Raw genomic sequence first — 18519 nt, 5'->3', positions numbered from 1 at the left:
AATGAAATTTTTAAGAAAAGTTATAGGATTCTGAAGATGAGACGGAACGCAATGAAGGCATAAGTACAGAACTTGGTTACTACTGGTTTAAGCGTGGACGACTGCAGAATAAAACAGAAATAGCACATTACCAGAATGAATGAAGATGTATTGACAAGACAGATGAGCCTCTTAAGGAAGAAGAGGTCATGGAAGACCTAGGAAGAGTTGGGAAGTACTGTGAATCTGAAGTCGGAGCATGAATTTTGTCCAGATAATGAGGTGCAGACAAAAAAGAAGAAGTAGTGCAGTGTCCTCTTACTGGGAAGTGGGTATTCATTTTGCAGGAACAATTGTTACTAAATACAACTTCTGAGAACGAATTTCTACACAACTTAGAACAGCAATATTTTGAGAAGCAGGCTGAGCTACGAGGTTGGGAGCTCGCAGTCACTTCACGGATATGTAGTAACGTGTCGATCCACGAGACGACATGCTCGTAGACCTTCGGATGCAAATACTGCGTTGCGGTGCCTGCGGTAGCCGCTGATGATAGTGCAGTGGCAGACGTGGCTCACAGCGAAGACCGTACACCATCTTGGTGGTAGGAGGGTTGGCAGGGGTGGTGCGATTCGTTGCGGAACTCGTAGCGCAGACCTCAAGCAGCCGTTGGTCTGTCGCAGCCCGGAACGTAACTGGCTTTCGAAGCGTGAAGCTAAGCGGATGCTAAATACGACCTTCCACCGTGTGCTGCGACTTTCACGCCACTGCCCATGTATGAAAGAGTGGTGGACGAGTGTAAAGGGCTGCTGCTCTCTACTATAGCTAGAGATGTTATTAAGTTCTCTAAGATAACGCATGAGGTTACTCCAGAGTCAGGCTCCTGCTGCTCAGAAGGACTGAACGATGGAGGGTGACAGATAGGAACGAATGTTTCATGCATGTTGTTTAGGCAAGAGCGTTTAGATGGAGGGAATGAGTATGCTGATTAGATAGAAGGGAAGACAGAGGGTATGGAATTCTCTGCACTCGCCTGCATGCAGCTAGTATGGTTATGCATACGATGGCGAAATATGGTAAAATAATCCAACATCACAGACATAACGAACATAGCCATTCAAAGCCAGTTCCAAGCGCCGTGAGCTGTCCTGATAAAGACCTTGCAGGATAACATCGCTGTAATCAATAATTGGAAATAGTGTTTCTACAAGTTTATTTTTCAGGTCAAGAGGAAAGAGCTTTTTATATTTCTGTCGGTTTTGGAGAGATGCTGATGCCTTCTTACACATTGCTGTTATGTGCTCTTTCCAGTTCAAGTTTTCATCTTTTATTATCCCTCGATTCTTTGGTGACGGATCGAAGATGATATTAGTCCCATTTAGGTTTAAAGATGGTAGGACGACCAACCAGTCCCGCTTAGGATACGAGTAGGTTGAGCTTCAACACTACATCCTGGGTCCATTTTGACTGTGCAGACAGGTCATTTCAGGTTCATTGGTTTTGTACTTAGATATAACTGGCAGTCATCACTGTTCCTGTCGTATTTGCAGTATTACAAAACTGATGACTCATCACTAACATGCAATGCACCCTGGAGGACACCTGCTACTATCTACCTCCATTGTGACTTTGTGGTGCCTGTTATGATGCATGGCTGACACGACGTCAGGTATGATCGAAAGCATTGAACTGCACTTTGCGACAAATATACTTTCTTAAGTTGGCAAGTAAAAATCGAAATTGACAGCGTCAGACGCTACTCTGAAGTCTAAGTGGTGCCGAATAGTCGCTTATTTTATATCCAGACAATCTTAAAGTCTTTTGTTTCCTCTATTAAGGCATGTGTTGTGTTAAGATGTTTTCGGAAACCTTATTGGTTTTCGTCTAATAGGTTTTTTGTAGTTAGACTGTTCGTTATCTGCTTGTGCACTATGTATTCTAAGGCCCTGGAGACTGCAGGCAGAATGGAAATAGGTCGGCAGAGGGTGCTGTAATAACGTCCTTTTCGGGTAGAGGCTTAACCACTCCCTGTTTTCAGGCCTCACGGGAAACATGGTTAAGGATTGGTTGAAGATATCTGCTATGTTGGCCAGTATTGTGTCAATAATAATCTACATCATTCGAATGTCCCGTACATGTTGATCGGATATACATAACGGATTTCTTGAGAGTACTTCAATGTGGTTACGGTCCTTTACTCCTATGTAGTAATCAATGATCCTCGTTTCCGTTTGCAGCTCAGTTGTGGTTATACTACTACTACTACCACGTGATCAGGCGCAATGGAACGCACGCTTCTACAAGTTTCCTCCTCCACTGTATTCTGTCCATTGCTGCTATCCGTCATTCGTCCACATCTATTGACACTTGGTTTAAATGTTCATGGAGTCTATCCCTCCAACGCTTCTTGGGTCTCCCTGGCGGTCTCTTTCCTGTAGGTGTGAAATCCAGAAGCTTCCGAGGCCATCTGTGATCCTGCATCCACGCCAAATGGCCGGCCCACTGCATTCGTTTGGCTTTCACAGTTCCTGCTATGTTGGGATGCTGGTATAGTTCCTCAAGCTCTTGGTTGTATCTCATCCTCCATTCCCCTGTATCTGCATCCAGAACCAGATCAAAGATCGTCCGAAGCACTTTTCTCTGAAAAACAAGGAGCTTATGGAAGTCCTGTTTCCGGATACTCCATGTCTCACAGCCATATAGGAGAACAGGCTGGATCAGGGTTTTGTACCGTCGAATCTTGAACTGCCTGGAGAGGGATTTGGACCGAAGCAGTTGTGCTAGGCTATGGTAAGATCGGTTTCCTGCTTGTATTCTGGCATTGATCTCTGCTTTACATGACGAGTTCTCAATGAAAAGTGCCCCTAGGTATTTGAATTCTTGCACTCTCTTGTAGGAATGGTCCCCAACCTGCAGTGACAATGACCACTCCTCGTAACGAGGTACTCTGTCTTGGCTTCGTTTATGTTTAGCCCAAATTTGCTGGCAGCCTCAATTAGTGCTGTGGTCATTTGCTCCAACTCCTCTTCCGATCTAGAGAGTAAACAGATGTCCTCTGCATAGGCTAATATGCCAGTCTCTTTCCTCCGATTTCAATCCCTTCGTTCTCTTGGAAGGTCTCGCGTACAATCTTCTCGATGGCAAAGTTGAACAGGATAGGGGACAAGCTGTCTCCTTGCCTGAGTCCTGTCACAATTTCAAACTCCTCAGTTACGCGATTTCCCATCTCCACCTTTGCACGTGTTTTGTTCAGACAGATCTTTATCAGATTGATGAGTTTCTCTGCTATGCCAAACTCCCTTTAACAGTTGAGCAGGCTCTTGCGATGTATGCAATCATTGGCCTTCTTAAAATCAACAAATAAAATATGCAAATCTTTACCATATTCACCCAGTTTCTCAGTGAGCTGCCGGAGACAGAAGATGTGAACTACTGTTGACCGTCCTGGCCGCAAACCTCCCTGGTACTCCCCAATCACCGATTCTGCCACTGGCTGAATTCTATGTATCCTATTGGACAGGGTCTCTTGTCTCTCTCTCTCTTTTTTTTTGTCATCAGTCTACTGACTGGTTTGATGCGGCCCGCCACGAATTCCTTTCCTGTGCTAACCTCTTCATCTCAGAGTAGCACTTGCAACCTACGTCCTCAATTATTTGCTTGACGTATTCCAATCTCTGTCTTCCTCTACACTTTTTGCCCTCTACAGCTCCCTCTAGTACCAAGGAAGTCATTCCCTCATGTCTTAGCAGATGCCCTATCATCCTGTCCCTTCTCCTTATCAGTGTTTTCCACATTTCCTTTCCTCTCCGATTTTGCGTAGAACCTCCTCATTCCTTACCTTATGTCCACCTAATTTTCAACACTCGTCTATAGCACCACATCTCAAATGCTTCGATTCTCATCTGTTCCGGTTTTCCCACAGTCCATGTTTCACTACCATACAATGCTGTACCCCAGACGTACATCCTCAGAAATTTCTTCCTCAAATTAAGCCCGGTATTTGATATTAGTAGACATCCCTTGGCCAGAAGTGCCTTTGTTGCCATAGCGAGTCTGCTTTTGATGTCTTCCTTGCTCCGTCCGTCATTGGTTATTTTACTGCCTAGGTAGCAGAATTCCTTAACTTCATTGACTTCGTGATCATCAATCCTGATGTTAAGTTTCTCGCTGTTCTCATTTCTACTACTTCTCATTACATTCGTCTTTCTCCGATTTACTCTCAAACCATACTGTGTACTCATTAGACTGTTCATTCCGTTCAGCAGATCATCTAATTCTTCTTATAGCAGACGTTAAGCAGGGCGATTCCTCGATAGTTGTCACATTTCACTTTGTCGCCCTTCTTATATATTGGACAAATCAGAGCTGTTTTCCATGCTCCTGGTAGTTCTTCTTTGGTCCATATTGCCTGTATCAGTCGATGTATTTTTCCTGCAAGTTTCTCTCCTACTGCCAGGATCATTTCAGCCTGTATTCCATCTTCACCTGGACTCTTATTCTGTTTAAGGTGTGTGATTCTGGTTTTTATCTCATCCAAGGTAGGTGAGGGACAGTCTGCATCGGCGGTAATTGGGTACTGGAAATCAAACAGCAGTTCGGTTTCATCACAATTGAGCAGCTGTCGAAAGTACTCTTTCCATATCTCAACTAAGTCCCTCTTACCACGGGAATCTTTGACCAATTTCTGCTTGGCCTGGTGACCATTGCAGAGGTACTTCACCTTGAGAAACATTTCCCTAGCCTTTTGTCCTCTGAAGTCTGTTTCTGTTTCAGTTATGATATTCCTTATGTATTTCCTCTGTGCTCTTCTCAGAATTGCTTGTGTAGTGTTTCGGACCTCCTCAAATTGTGCTTTGGCCTGTGCCAGATTTGTCCCCTTCAGCCATTTGTTCCTGGCTTCCTCTCTCCTTTCCACGGCATCTGTACATTCCTTTCCAAACCAGATCTTCTTGCCCACTGGGTTTCCCATGAGTGTTTCCTTTGCTGTATTCCTAACGGAGCTCTGGATGTTTCCCCACATTATGTCGAGGTCCTGATTCTCGTCCATTTCACTGAGTGCTTCAAAGCGGTTGCTAAGTGCAACTTTTATCTGGTCTTCGTTTCTTCATCTTTCAGTTTATCAACATGGTACCTTTACACTCTCTTTTTAACTTAGGCCCCGTTCTTCCTTTACACTGTATGTTTAAACGGCCTCTGACCAGGAAATGATCACTCCCACCTTCGGCACCCCGCGCTGTCTTAACGTCTAAAACCCGTCTCTTGGTTCTGAGTTCAATGACAAGATGGTCTATTTGATTTACAGTTCTCCCATGTGGTGATACTCAGGTTCCTTTATGTATGTTTTTCCGCTGGAAGTTTGTGCTGGAGAGGAACAACCCTAATTATGTAGTGAAGCTGATGAACCTAACGCCATTGTCATTGCGTAGGTTGTGTAGACTGTGCCTACCTGTTGTGTAGACTGTGCCTACCTGTTGTGTCTTGGAATATTTGTTCTTTCCCAACCTTGGCATTCATATCACCAAGGAGGATCCTCAGGTGTCCATTTGGTATAGCGCCCATCACTGCCTTTAGCTGTGCATGGAACTCGTCTTTCACTTCACATTCGCTCTCCTCCGTGGGAGCATGACAGTTCACAAAAGTCGCCTTAATATACTTTACGTCCAGTGTTAGAACAGATATTCTTGGGTTTACTGAAACGAATTCTGAAACATTAGTGGCCAACGTCTTACTGACGCAGAAACCAGTGCCTCACAGATGACCTCGTTCACAGGCTCCATACAGAATTGTACAGTTTTCAACATCAATGCTCCCAGCATCGTTCCACCGGATTTCTTGCAGTTCAACTAGGTCTAGTTCGTACCTCTGAATTTCCTTGACCACACTGATTGCAGCTCCTGTCTTGAACAGACTCCTTACATTCCACGTTTCAAATCCTATACCATTTCTTTGCCATTGACGTTGTCTGTTTTTGTCAGTAATGTTCCGAGGCTTACTTGTAGTCTTGAAAGCATGTTTAATTTTTTACGGAGAGAAGGTGCTGGCCTCCCGTCCAACCTGCGGTGTTACCCTCACAGCTTACAGGACTGCTGGCTTTTCTTAAGGGTGGTCTCCCCTCAGGAGTTGGGTTATAAGTACGAATAAGAAAATTGGAAAGACGCCCTTGCGCCTCGAAACCTAATACCGTTGGGGCCGAAGAGGCAAGAGTTGGCCAAGGGAGGCCGACAGGGAAGGGGAAACAAGGAGTCTGACACAAGTAACTGGAAGCACTGTCGGAGAGTCCCCGCGATCGCCACCCGCGTACTTCTAGCTAAAGTCCCCTGGGGATGTTGTGGTTGTAAGTAAAGTACCGGTTCACTTCGTCTGCGACAGTGGGATCGACTGTAGCTTTTACTTTGCCTATACCACAACGACGCACGTTTTTCCAAAGGACAGCTGGCCTACTTCGGTCGCCGTTTACTGAATGAATATCCCTGGCCTTAGCATTACACACAGCTTGATGAACTCTGTTCCGCTTTTAAGCAATATGATTTGTGGCGTAGGGTGCAGTTTATATGGCCGATGTGCAGCGTCTCTGAGATCCATGAGCTGTTTAAGTTCTTCAGTTAAGCAAGGTGCTGGTTTCTTTCTTACTTTTCCAGTCTTTAGTGGAGCGTGTTTGTCATGTACACAGACGAAAAAAAATTCGCAACCCCAAAATTATACAGAGCAATGAAATTTTCGAAAAACATTTGTCTAGGTAACAAAATTAAGTGATTAACGTGACAAGGTTAATGAAGGAATGAGATAAGTCAATGCAGCTGAGAAAATATATTACATTAATAACCGGCGTAACTGCAAGCAAACATCCATGAATTGTGTTGCACAGGTGCGGAATATCAGTTTGTGGGTTAGAGTTCCTTGCCTGTTGCATCTGGACGGGCAGTATAGGGTCGTTTAATGCTGGCTGTGGATGGTGGAGTTGTCGTCTGATGGTGTACCACACGTGCTCCACTGAAGACAGATCTAATGATGGAGCAGGCCAATTAACATATCGACACTCTGTACGGCATTTTGGATTGCAACAGTAGCATGTGGGTGAGCGTTATCTGGTTAAGAAACGCCCCCTGGAACGCTCTTCATGAATGGCAGCACAGCATTTAGAATTACCAGACTGACGGACAAATTAGCAGTCAATTTGCATTAAATAACAACAAAAGAGCTTCCGTTGTCACACGGAGTCACATCCAAGACACTAGGTCTACTTGCAGTGTGTCTAGCATGCACACGGGTTCGTTGCAGGCCCTCAAATGATTTCCTTCTAACCAATACACGGCCAACACTGGCACCGAGGCAGAACCAGTTTTCGTCAGAAAACAAAACAGATCTTCATCCTACCCTCCAACGAACTCTCACCTGACACAGCTAAAATGCAAAGTGTCGGTGGTTTGTGGACAGTACAATGCAGGATAGAGAGCGCCTTACTCAGAGCTGTCTTAGAAATAACCGATTTGTAGCAGTTCGTTGTATCACATGGAGCAAACTGTTGCTCACATTGCAGGTGCAGACGCAGTAGGACGTGCCAGAGCTATAAGCCGAACACAATTGTCTTACCTCTCGGTAGTCGACCTTAAAATTCACGTAACCATCGTTGCCACCAATCATGTACAGTGGCAGCTTTCCTGTCATGTCTTTCTGCATTATGGTGGAAGGAACGTCCATCTTCGTTCAAACTGGGTGAGGTATCGATAATGACATCTTTGTCGTCTTAATAGCATTCTTGACTAACCTCAGTGCACCAAGTCCAATCTCTAAGGCAACTAACGCTGACGACCGTCACAGTGTCCATTAAAGGAAACCTGATTTGTATCCTCGTAGTGACGCTATTAGCGCCATTCTTATGAGACTGGTGCCTATTTTAATATCCTCTTTCAGTTATAGGAAATGCCTACCCACTTTCGTTTCTGGCGCACGCCTACTTATCGGTGTTGGGATGTTTTTTCTTCTGTGAAGTTGAGTTAGTTTGTTGATAAATCGATGAAGTCTTTCGTATATGTTCGATATGAGAAGGGAATTAAAGACGTCCCCCAAACCATCCACTGCGCCGCTTCGTGCAAATTCAGACATATTAATACTTTTGAAGGCTTGGTATGTGGTCAGTGGTTGTTTCCTTCTGGGATATTCTTGCGAGTACGGCATGAAAAATGATGTGATGGGCAGATACTTGAAGTGCACATATTGGAGAGGTGTGAATTATTCTGTTTGGGAATTTTGTTGCAAATAAAATGAGGCGACTAAAGTCATGGGGTACCTCCTAAAATCGTGTCGGACCTTCTTTATACGGCGTATGTAACGAATCTACGTGGCGTAGTCTGAACAAGTCGTTGTAGAAGTACTGGGACATGCTGCCTCTATGGCCGTCCGTAATTGCGGAAGTGTTGCCGGTGATTGAAATTGGGCATAAACTGATTTGTCGATCTGGGTGTGTAAATCATCCACTCAAACTGTCCCGAACTTCTTCAAACGGTTAACCAACAATTTCATCGTTGTTTGGGAACTTGTTGTCCATGGATGGCAGAAAAAGTTCTCGTAGTACCGACCATAAACATTTCTAGTCAATGATCGGTTCAGCTGGACCAGAGGATTCAGTCCATTCCATGAAAATACAGCCAACACCATTATAGATCCACTTCCAGCCTACACAGAGTGTGTGTTTCAATTTGGGCTGGGACCCATTTTCAGGCCACCGTAACAGATAGTGAATGTCGTATTTCCGAGGTTACAGAAACTATGGCAAAAATATATACATATTATTAAGTGCAGATGAACAGCTTCAGCGCATACAGTTAAGACTTATCTGCAAGTGCTGCAACTGTTCATTTGCACTTAATAATACATATACATTTTTGCCATGGTTCTTGTAATCTTAGAAATACCATTTTGGCTCTTTGTTATGGTGTTCTGAAAATGGCTCCCTAACAGAAACTACTGATCGATCAGTAAGAAAAAGTGAAATTTGCAGCTTTGGCTGGTTTTCCTTGTACTGTTTAACAGAAGATTCTGACCTGCAATTATTCCAATATACTGGAAGTTCGTCCTTTAGTCAACTGTGTTACACTGCTACGTGTCCTTCTCTTTCTCTTGCATTGCTACACCAAGAAGAAATGTAGATGATAAACGGGTATTCATTGGACTAATATATTGTACCTGAATTGACATGTGAACACATTTTCACGCAATTTGGGTGCATAGATCCTGAGAAATCAGTACCCAGAACAACCAACTCTGGCCGTAATATCGGCCTTGATAGGCCATGGCATTGAGTCAAACAGAGCTAGGAAGGCGTGTACAGGCCCATGCAGCTTTAACACGATACCACAGTTCATCAAGAGTAGTGATTGGCGTATTGTGGCGAGCAAGTTCCTCTCCTACCATTGACCAGATGTTTTCAATTGGTGAGAGATCAGGAGAATGTGCTGGCCTGGGCACCAGTCGAACATTTTCTGTATCCAGACACGCCCACACAGGACCTACACATGCGGTCGTGCATTATCCTGCTGAAATGTAGGGTTTCGCAGGGATCGAATGAAGGGCAGAGCCATGGGTCGTAACACATCTGAATTGTAACGTCCACTGTTCAAAGTGCCGTCAATGCGATCAAGAGGTGACCGAGACGTGTAACCAATGGCACCCTATACAATCGTGCCGGGTGATACGCCAGCATGGCGATGACGAATACACGCTTCCAACGTGCGTTCACCGCGATGTCGCCAAACACGAATGCTACCATCATGATGCTGTAAACAGAATCTGGATTCATCCGAAAAAATGACGTTCTGCCATTCGTTCACCCAGGTTCGTCGTTGAGTACAGCATCGCAGGCGCTCTTGTCTCTGATGCAGCGTCGACAGTAACCGCAGCCATGGACTCCGAGCTGATAGTCCATGATGCTGAAAACGTCGTCGAACTGTTCGTGCAGATGGTTGTTGTCTTGCAAACGTCCCCATCTGTTGATTCAGAGATCGAGACGTGGCTGCACGATCCGTTACAGCCATGTGGATAAGATTAATGTCATCTCGACTGCTAATGATACGAGGCCGTTGGGATCCAGCACGGCGTTCCGCATTACCATCCTTAACCCGCCGATTCCATATTCTGGTAACATTCATTGGATCTCGAGCAACGGGAGCAGCAATGTCGCAATCGCGATAGGCTACAATCCTACCATTATCAAAGTCGGAAACGTGATGATACGCTTTTCTCCTCCTTACACGAGACATCGCAACAACGTTTCACCAGGCAACGCCGATCAACTGCTGTTTGTATATGAGAAATCGGTTGCAATCTTCCCCATGTCAGAACGTTGTAGGTGTCACCACTGGCGCCAACCTTGTGTGAATTCTCTGGAAAGCTAATCATTCGCTTATCACAGCATCGTCTTCCTGTCGGTTAAATTTCGCGTCTGTGGCACGACATCATTGTGGTGTAGCAATTTTAATGGCCAGTAGTGGATGACGTCTACTGATAAGGATCTCTGTCTCATGTCGTGGCTAACAGAGGTCTCTGCCCTTGTCACACAGCTGTCTTGGCGTCGAGGTACCGTGGCCTGCAGCAGAGAACTTTCCATCAGCGGCTATGGCTCTGTCTGCAACAATCGCGGTGGTGCCGCCCATATGATAATGCGTGCCGCATCCCTAGGAGCGCCGGCTGTTAGAATACTGCACTCGGGCGTGCACATGCTCACGCACGTCGGCCCTCGCCTCTCCACCCTCGTGTCTCCCCTCGCCACGCACTTTGTGTAATGACGCGGCTTCCGGCTTCCGGGTGGGTGCCGGCTCCGCGCACGCACGGCACGCTTGCATCGTTAATGGAGTAGAACGCCTCCAGTCCCCTTTCAGGTACAGCCTTTCCCCACATATATTCTTTCTGTTCATTTCGGTAGTAGCTGTGTTCACAATAAACTTCACTCCATATAAACCATCAATCTGTCTCGAGGGTTAACGCGCGGTTCAACATAAACAAAACCAAAATACGCATTTACGTACACTGTCGTCAATATTCTCGTCTGGGTAACGAAATGCGTAATAGATGTTTCCAACCACCCCTTTCTAGATCTACCGAGCGAGTGACAAATTAATGCAGAATGAATCAGAATAGTTCATATTGTGTTACTTATAATCCGTCTTGATTGCGCAAAACCGGTTAAGGTTCCTTTAGAACCATCTTCAGATCTGCAGTTTCCTTTACAGGAGTAAGACGTCCACAAAAAAATGGTTCAAATGGCTCTGAGCACTATGGGACTTAACATACATGGTCATCAGTCCCCTAGAACTTGGAACTACTTAAACCTATCTAACCTAAGGATATCACACAACACCCAGCCATCACGAGGCAGAGAAAATCCCTAACACCGCCGGGAATCGAACCCGGGAACCCGTGCGTCGGAAGCGAGAACGCTACCGCACGACCACGAGATGCGGGCAACACGTCCACACACAGTAACCTTAACATGCTGGGTCACAGCATGTGAATGTTACTGTGTGTGGACGTGTTACTCTTGTAACGAAAATTGAGGATATGAAGATGGTTCTAGAGGAACCGAAACCGGCCAAATGAATAAACATTTCATGCATTCAAGACGGATTATAAGTAACATTGTAAATCCACGGATCGCTGTTATCCCATCAGACATTATGTCTGTTTTTGCAAAACTCATACAGTTTTTGGAATATATCCTGTGTTTCAAAACGAAATACCTCGAGTAAAAATGTTCATCGTCACACAACAAGCGCGGCTTCAGAAAATACCGTTCTCGTGAAACACAACTGCCTTTTTATTCACACAAAGTAAAGAGTACTAAGAAGGTAAAACAAATGACTCTTTAAAGTGAAACCTCCTGTACGGCTAAAAATTGTGATCAACAGCATAAAAGCAGAACTGGCCAAAATTTTAACTATTTACTTTGTAATGTAGCGTATGTGTATAATGAACACACGGTGAAAACATTGGCACAGTTTGGGAATAAGCGTTGATCAGTAAACAAATAAAGAACAAAGCGAGGAAAAAAAGAAGAATGAAGATGTACTAGAGCATCGCTGAACCATTGCTTGTTTGTAGAAATGAATCGTGAGTTTTAAGTAAGTCTCTTACAGGAAATAAAACTGAGGTTCCTAAAGGCAGTGGACGTTTGCCGAGGCAACAGACTTAGAATTTCCGAAATTAAGGAAGAACTGAATTTATTCAATATCCTCAATAAAATACAAGAATGAATAAAATGGAAATTTGTAGAAAGGACTGTGGGACCAAACTGCTGAGTTCATCGGTCCCTGGGTTTACGCACTACTTAATCTAACTTAAACTAACTTACGCTAACGACAACACACACACCCATGCCTGAGGGAGGACTCGATCTTCCGACGAGAGGAGCTGCGCTAACCGTCACAAGACGCCTATGACCGCAAGGCTACCCCGCGCGGCTGGGATGGATACCTCAAAAGAATGAGTGAAGAAAGATTACCTCTCCAGATAAGATTAAAGCCAGTTGGGAGCAGAAGTCAACATATATGAAATGCGGAATTGACCACTAGACATCACGCGAGGCAGACCCGCCAGTGAAACAGAGACGAGGGGTGTCCTATTTTCAGTAGACAATTACTTAACAGCAGAATGGGTGGAGTGATTTCGAAGTGCAGCATTCACTGGATGTCGCCTGAGTAACAAATCCATCATGGACAATCAACACTTCCAGAGCAGCAGATCGTGAAGTGGATACCCTGATGAACAACTACGTATAGCTAAATTAAGTACAGGTAGTCCTCGCGTTATGAGGAAAGGGACCACGATCATTGCGAAAGGTGGTTCCAAAACATATCATGAAATCTGTGGAAGAAACCACTCTTGAATTCTAGCAGCAGTCCAGCTTCAAAAATGAGTTAAAAGCAATGGTATACAATGGTCGTGCAGATCCTCGTAAGCTACTCATTTCTGTAGTTACTGCTACATTACGCTTGAGGTCGTGTAAAGAGTGACACTTATGGGCAATGGATGACTGAAAGGGAGTGATCTGGAGTATTAATAACGCTGTACCCTGTGGCAGTTCAGTGGAAGGACTTATGTTTGGCAAAGTTCTGGAGAATGGCACCTGTCATCTTTTGTAGTGCCAACAGTGAAGTACGGAGGAGGTAGTGTTACAGTATGTGGGTGTTTTCGTGGCTGAGGTATGGTCTCATTCTTATGCATAAAAGAGCTCGAAAAGCGAAAGGGGTGTACACACATTACAACACTGTGTACTACGTACAGTGAAGAAACAATTGGGTGTTATAGCATCAGCAAACCCTGTTATAAAGCAGCCTCTGTGTGTCAGTGACATGTGAGCAGTAAAATTACTGAACTGGATTGGCCTGCCCAGAGTTCCGACGTGAAACCAACAGAACACCTTTGACATGAGTAAACGTCGACTTCGCTCCAGATTAAAGCTTCCAACATCATTAGCTCTTGACGAAGAATGAGTTGCTATTCCTCCACAGACGTTCAGGCTAATGAAAGTGTCACCGGCAGAGTTTAAGCAGTCATGAAGGCTAAATGTCGGCACCCCCATATTAATGTCCACCCATCGGCATTTAGATGCATTTTGGAAGATAGTGTAGATAAACGATTTTGAATCAGACGTCTTAGTTTGCGTACAGTCCGCTAATGTTATCAAACGATTAAGACGAATAGCAATTTGATTTGGGCTGGATATTTTCAAGGAGCAAAAAGTGCCAGTTTACCCTAAACAACAAAAATTTTAGGGTCGTCCACGTATTTCAGGAATAAAACTTTATATTTCTGTCACACAAAATTAAAACTTATGTGTCCAACAAACATATCTGGCTTACAGCTCCGAACAACTTAAAATAACGCCGCCACATGGAAAACGTTGTGAAGAAGATGAATAAAAGATTGTGTTTTATTGACAGAACAATTATAGGGTGCGATAAGTATGCTAGAGAGACTGCCTGTATTACGATAGACCATTTTTTTCAGGTATATAAGTACGCGGTATTGGTCGGTTAAAGAAGTGCATTTGGTTTTGTATAATCATGAAATAGGTGAGAATCACAGATACAATAACCGAATTTCAGTTATCAATAAGAAGATGTCTTTTGTTGTTGAGCGATGTTTTCACGAAATTCCAATCACCAACTATGACCTCCGGCTAGCGAATAGTTTTTCGAACACCATTTATATCGGGGCAAATGCGCATCGGAATAAATAAGAGAAATCACAGCTCTCCCAGAACGGTTTAGGTGTTCATTTTTTCCAAGTGCTGCTGGACAGTGAAGCGGTCGATAGTTTAAGAGTGTTTCGTTGAAGCGTCTGCCATATACCTAAGTGTGAACTGCAGAGTAATCTTACAGAGGTACATGTGAATAAAGATGTATATGTGGCTGTAATGCAGATTTCATTAGACTGTCGGGCAGATTTGCAGTAGCCTTTCTCAGACAAATCTAATGTTAATAGACAAAGGGCAGATGAAGGTCAATGAAGCACAAAAAAAAGTCATGAAGTGCTCAAGTTATGATTAACTAAATTCACTCGTGCTCCCTTAATGTAAAAACTGACACAAATTTCTACAAACAGCTCGAAAATTGAAGGACGGCAGAAGTACAATGAATATTAAATTTAAGATGGCCTTCGGCTAAGAACCGATTGTCCAGATCTAATACGTCTGACGCAAATGGTTCCCCCTTGACTACTAGGAAACATGATGTAGGGCTAGGTTTGGCGCATCTGAGACTATGGGACAGGAAGTAGGACAGGACACTGCAGAAGGTGGAAAAGTGAAAACTGCATCATCCGTCCTGGCAGATTGATGGTCTGTGCTGGACCGAGACTTGAAATGGGGACCTGTGCTTCTAGCGGGTACGTACTGTACGGACTCAGCTACTCATGCACGACTCACGACCCTTCCTCACAGCTTTACTTCCGCCTGTACCTCTCCTCCTATCTTCCGAGGTTCACGGAAGTCCACCTGCGAAACTTGGAAGACTATCACTCCCCCGGAAGGTTGTTGCACAACGAAAAGTGCCTTCCTTGATAGCGACGTGTCATATCGAGCTCCAGCTGATGCTATGCCAAGCCTCGTGGTATTGTATAATCCTACCCATAACAGGTCGGGCTGCGCCGTCTGTATGCTGTTGTCCTGGGAAAGGCGGTTAATTGGTGGTGGGGTGACACAGTGCCCTTAGCACCACACCGGCCGAGAATCGGGAGGCCTGATGTTCATGTCGGAAAATGATAAAGCGGCTGTAATCCGGTCAGTACACCCACAGAGGCGACAGAGAGCACAACTGCCAAGAGTGTCTTAGTAGGCAGGGCAGCAGTCAAGGGTTCGAGGCCCGATTGCTTGCAGATTCATCACAAATGCGTCTTTGTCTTCGTAGCAGCTTCAGACACGGGGTGGTCGTCAAAACATGGCCCAGCTGCCATACGTTGATTGGCGAACCCCGAGAGGTATCGAAACTGCTGTCGGGAAGCTGCCTGTACGGAAGAGGTAGCACTGCCACATTCTTACGTCACGCGGAAGCTCCTCGGAGGGTGGCCATCGTCCGAAGGAAAGGAGAACAACGACCTCATTAGCTAGGAATGAAAAGTTTTGAACGTTTCAAGCGTGGGGAAGGAAATCGATCGTGCCCCTTTAAAGAAACCGTCCTGGAATTGGCCTGGAGCGATATATTAATATTACAGAAAGTCTAAATCTGGAAGGTCCGATGTAGATTTGAACCGTCGTCCCGCCCCCTCCCCCGTCCCTCCCCCGCCGAATGCATGTTCTATTATGATAAACACTGAGGCACTTTGCTGGTGACATGTCCGACAACTTGCTCATTCCCCCCATGGAAGTAAATGGAGTGAGGAAGCGGATCGCTGATGAGGATGCTGTTTCGACGAGGGTCACTGACTAACGGGGGTTAGTGTGCAGAGCACCTTGTGCGGCTACGTGCACCTCTCGATTTATTACGTTCTATCCTCCTGGGTTGAACTCAGTCGTCCTAATACCTATTTGATACTTGACTGCAACAGCAGAAGTTGAAAATTTACATTTCTATACACTCTCTGTTCACCTACTTTAGTTCTGACAGAACCTCTGGGGATCACGTCACTGCTCTGTTTTTATAATTACACTTTCATTATTGTTTCTCTACTAATAGATACAAACACAGAGTTATTTGTTCGTAATTTCACTGTCCTATAGCAGTTAATTCTTTGTTGGTGAATAGCTTTTTTGGCTCTATTATATGGGCGAGAATGCGTATCAACGTAGCTTACTAGCGCTGCAGTTTGTGTTTATCTATTCCTTAACTTATCATCAAATACAAGTTCACTTTAATAATTTATTACCTGTATGTAGCGTTCTTCAAGTAGAATGGACGTACCGGCCGTTGATTAACCTATGGTAAACAGTGGTGACATGTACAAACTGCTCTGTATGTGCACAGCCCCATTGTCCCACTCCCACACTTTGAAGACTGTCCGCTGTACCGTATATTACGTCTTGACATGAAGTACCTATTCATAAAAGTAAAAATCAGTGGCAGCTTTTCCATAGTTGGGTTCTCTAGAGATTGAGGAATCCATCAGATTGTCTACAACCTATTACTCTTACTACTCCATGTTAATTCTCTGGCTCGGAGAGTTTTATCCAGTGTACCGGGCCTTAAAAGCTCTCCGATACCAGTGACCCAGCCATGGGTGGCGCACCAGCTTCACCTTTGCTGTCCAGTTGTCCTATAACTCTCCTTAATTCTTTCCTAGCTACACTCTCTGTACCAGTTCCATCGGGGCTGTGATCAAACCCGTATTAACTCCTTTACTTCCAGATATCTTACTAATACCTGACAGACTTTGCCGCTGTGTCACATTCTCTGCTTGGTTGTCTGTTGTCAGTGGATCAACTGCTATCTTGAACATTGCTTCAGGACGGAAACGGAAAGGTTAAGGAGATGACATTTCAGCCAGTGACGCATCATACATCCTGTGGTATCACCAGTCATCCATTTTGAGGAAACATTGCGTGAAATGGGAATTCCACACTTAAACGCAGAGGAGTGAGCGGAGAGGTGGAAATGGTACATTGAACACCTCTACAAAGGAAGACATGTCTGATAACGTGATAAAAGAAGAAACAGGAGTCGGCAGGAAGGAGATAGGGGTCCAGTATTAGAAGCAGAATTTGAAAGAGCTTTGGAAGTGTTAGAATTAAATAAGGCAGAAGGGAAGGATGACAGTCATTAGACATTCTAATATGATTGAGGGTTGTGGTAACAAAATGACTATTCACGTTAGTGTGTAGAATGTATGAAGCTGGCGATATACCATCTGGCATTCCGACAAACATCATCAACACAATTACGAAGTCTGCAAGAATTGACAACTGCGATAATTATCTCACAGTAAGCTGAATACCTCATGCATGCACGTTTCTGACAAGAGTAAGATATAGGAGAACTGAAAAGGAAACGGACAAACTATTACCTACTGATTAGTTCGGCTTTATGTAGAGTAAAGGCACAAGAGAAGAAGTTCTGACGTCTCGGTTGATAATGAAAGCAAGACTGAAGAAAAATCAAGACAGGTTCTGTAAACCTGGAAAAGCGTTCAACAATGTAAAATGGTGTTCGGTTAGAATTCTAAGAAAAATGAAGGTAAGGTTTAGGGAAAGACGGATAATACACAATATATAAAAGAACCGGGAAGGACCAATGAGACCGAAAGACCAAACGAAGTGCTCAGATTAAAAAGATGCACTCTTGTGCTCTGCTTTCAATCTGTACATCGAAAAAGCAATGAAAGGAATAAAAGAAAGATTCAAGACGAGGATTAAAATTCAAGATGGATGAATATTAGTAATAAAATTCGCTGATGACATTGATACGCTCAGTGAAAATGAAGAAGAATTGCAGGATGTATTGAGCGGAATGAATAGTCCAATGAGTATAGCAAGAAGCTTGACATCAGATATTGGGGACCCCGAAGTAGACGAAATGGGTTTCCGCTACTTAGGCAACAAACTAACACTTGGTGGACGGAGCAAGAAGGATATAAGCAGACTACCACAGGAAGAAAGGGCATTCCTGGCCAAGAGAAGTCTATTAGTATCAAGCATAGCCCTTAATATGTGGAAGAAATTTCTGAGAACGTATTTTTCGAGCACAGCCTTGTACAGTAATGAAACACGGGTTGTGGGAAAACCGAAACAGAAAAGAAGCATTTGAGATGTGGTACAGAATGTGGAGGTTCTTCGTAGAGTCGGAAAGGAAAAGAACAAATGGGAAAGACTGACAAGAAGAAAGGAAAGATCATATGACATTGGTTAAGACATCAGGGAATTACTTCCATGGTACTATAAAGACCTGTCAAGGGTAAAAACTGTAGAGAAAGACATTGAATCGAATACATTCAGCAATTAATTTAGGGCGCAGGCTGAAACTGCTATTCTCAGATGAAAAAATGGGCACAGGTCAGTAATTTATGGCAGGCCGCACCAAACCAGTCAGAAGCCACTACAAAAATACGCAACTATAA

This window comes from Schistocerca gregaria, chromosome 2, assembly GCF_023897955.1.
Source record: "Schistocerca gregaria isolate iqSchGreg1 chromosome 2, iqSchGreg1.2, whole genome shotgun sequence".
In the NCBI taxonomy this organism is placed as follows: Eukaryota; Metazoa; Arthropoda; class Insecta; order Orthoptera; family Acrididae; genus Schistocerca; species Schistocerca gregaria.
Note: the sequence above shows the minus strand (reverse complement) of the source record.